The following is a 3437-nucleotide window of genomic DNA, read 5'->3' as shown; positions in this document are numbered from 1 at the left end:
TATCCAAAAGGCACTTTTTATAAAACACCTGGGTGTACCCTTAGAAAAACATGTGTAAAATATTCATTTTTTTATGATATTGTTATAACATTTGAACCTGGACTAGGTAAGGATTCATGCTGTGATCCCATTGTGTTCTCAAGCTAATAGCTACAAGTTATAGTTATCTGCAGGCATCTGTATGCAAAAAAAATTTCAGGCAGGAAAAAGAAAATTCTATTTCATTGTGTTCAAACTTCTATTACTCAAAATCAGTAGCACTTACAGTAATTCTGACTGCTGGAGAAAAAACTTCAGAGTGTCCCCTTTCAAATGTGACCAAAACCATGCATGTACTCCAAACGGTTCAAGAACAGCTTTAAATTTACTTTGGGTATGCCTTGATTAGGCGTTTTAGGCTAATTTTACAGGATTGGGAAGAGGTTAAAGCGGCTCTCGTCAGGAATAACATCGCTTCAAATAGCCAAGATGTAAGTTTAAGGTTCAGAAGCAGTGAGTGTCGCCATTCTTGTAAATATTTTCCAGTGCTAACAATCCTGTGCGGGGGTGCGCTGAATTTGGTCCCGAGAGAGTTTGTGTGAGAGCAAAAGAAGACGGGAATGGGTAGCACGTGCTTTCCAATTCCCGTCTATGTAAGGCTGATTAGGGTGAAATACATTGAAACATAAAAACATAAAAAGTTTCACATATTAAAAGTTATTTCGGATAATTGAAACTGTTGTGTAGATCAAGTCAAGGGGGGTGCGGCTCTATTTGTTGGTCGCGACACGAGTCTCAATGTGTGTGTGTGAGTCGTGCACGTATGTATGTGTGTGAGCGTGTGTAAGTGCAGGGGATATGAGGGAGTGCAATGGTGCTTTTCAACCAAAATTTGAATAAACGTAGGATATTATAGACATTGTTTGACATTATTAACCAATTTACCTTAACCAATATCTTTGTTTATACGGTTGTTTTGCTGTGGAAGCATGTACGGTGTGTGTGTGTGTGTGTGTGTGTGTGTGTGTGGGGTGGGGTGGGGGGGAGGGGGGGTGAGATAAGTGCAAAAGAGAGAGAGAGAAAGAAAAAGAGAGGGAACCCAAGGGTGCTTTTCAATTGAAATGCAAATAAATCTATGTTCACTATGCCAACTGTATTGCCTTACAAAGATGCAACTATGCATTAACTATGGCAACACCTAAATTGAAAACAAAAAAAATACTAGCGGCAAAGATTTTTTTGTTTAAGTGTGGGATTTTGTTGTTACTGCAATTTTTACACTTTGGTTTTATCTGAATCTGAGCAAAAATAAGCCAAACCCATCTGTCACGGCAGTGTAGCCAACTTACTGTACAGTTGCCAAGCAACATAGCAACTTGGTGCATTACTGTAGAATGTATAGATGCGTGTATTTAACAATGGCTTTGAACGCGGCTCATCCAATCAGAATATAGAGTCACTCCAAATGCGTACTTGTGTTCCTCTCCTTCACCCCCCCCCCTCCCCCCGCGTTCACGTGTTAGATGTCTTTGACCATTGTGTAATCTTATGAAGAAGCAACATGTTTTTAGAAGCCCTATTATGTAAAAATAAATCAACTTTTAAAAACACGCCTTGAGACCCTGTTCTACTTGTTGCACTATGTCTAGATTTTGCACTAGATTGCTTTCTGTCTGAACAGCCCCTTAAAGATTTTACCTGAGTAATGTTGTGCATACACACAGAAGAGCGGGTTATGTGTCATGTCCCGATGGTGATGTAATGTTGTGCTCTCTCACAAAAGACATAGAAATCATTTGGGCTTGGAGCGCTCAGTGGCTTGTGGCTGTTTACGTCGATCTGTTGACAATCAAAGGAAGGTGAAAGATCTTGTCCTATGACTTCCTTCATACATTTATGGTTTACACAGATGGCCACCTAAATATCATCTGTTTCAAAAGCACCAACTTTAGTTAAAACAAGCACACAAAAAAGTTTCTGCCAGTGTTTAAAAGTCTTAGTGTCACTATGATTCATTCCCTATTGTTAAGATATAAAAAATATATATATATTTTTTTTTAAACAGTTCAACAATGGTAGAGGGAAAACAATTATTTTAAAAGAATGATTACGTTTTCAGAATTTGAAATGATTTACACACTAATGAAAACTGACTAATATAACACAGTATGTCACTCCAGCAACAAAGAACAAAGAATGATATATTTAGGCTATGATGTGTGTAATAAAAATAATCACTTCTATAAACAGTGTCTGAGTCACCTCATTGTTTCTGCTGCATTAGATATGAGGGACTATACCAATTATTTCAGCACTGGGGTTTCCTACTTACAGCCTCACAACATAAATGGTAGAGCACAACCTTAATATTAAAGATACCAAATACTGAGACCAATTCGAAAATTGTTAAACAATCAGTTAAAACTCACTAGATTCTTTCCTGAATGTTTTTAATTAGCGAGTAGACTTTTCTGAACTACATGTGTTTTCCCTGCAAACCAAGGCCTTAATTCATTACATTATTACATTATTGGCAGGAATCCTTTAAATGGCATTAATGAACTCGCTTAGGGAGATTTAAGCATATTCACCACAGGCACTATGGCTGTCAGCCACATTGATTATTTCACAGAAATATCACCGTACTCACTGCTAACCGAAGGCTCAGATGCACAAACTGAACTTGAATCCATTTCATTACGCTATGTCCTCGAAAACTAATCCCAATACACATATGCCAGATGTATTGATTATCACACGTCTATCAATTAGCTTACAAATATCCAGTGGGACGCGCCTATTTTAGTCCCACTAATCTGGGATCATGAGGTAAAGCAGAGTATTCAATGGACAAGGTTTAGTGAGATTATGTTCTCTCTAAAACAAAAGCAAACAAATACGGTTTTATTCTTTGATTATCTCAGTTCAAGATTAGGAGCAGATTAGAAAATTGGGCTTGAGGGTTAAGTGGGGGGGTTTAGGCTGTCTGTCGTATATTTGTCAGTGGGCCACAACATCATTTGTAATTGAAAGAATATGACTCAATACTCCTCAAATCCTAGTAGAAGAAACTAAAGGAAACTGCTGAAGTGCATTTATGATCATAACAATGCATTTCGTTTTTAATATTCTGTGCATTATACGTTTAGGTTTTGTTTTTTTTACTTAAAAGAACAAGAACCCCTCTTTGTACAATATGTGAACATGAAATAATTCCTAAGTAATGCATAGAACTACTCAGTTCTGATATTTGTATTTATTAACACATGAATCTCAATGCAATATGATATATGAACATGGGTTTTGAGTGCGGCCCTGAGCCAAGCTCTATTTCATTGCCAGAACAGAGGCCCCATAGCAATCTAACCTATTGAAGAGGAGTTCAATTCAATTCAATTCAATTCAATTTTATTTGTATAGCGCCTTTCACAACACACATCGTTTCAAAGCAGCTTCAC

This window comes from Xyrauchen texanus, chromosome 1, assembly GCF_025860055.1.
Source record: "Xyrauchen texanus isolate HMW12.3.18 chromosome 1, RBS_HiC_50CHRs, whole genome shotgun sequence".
NCBI lineage: Eukaryota > Metazoa > Chordata > Actinopteri > Cypriniformes > Catostomidae > Xyrauchen > Xyrauchen texanus.
This window is presented reverse-complemented; position numbering follows the sequence as displayed.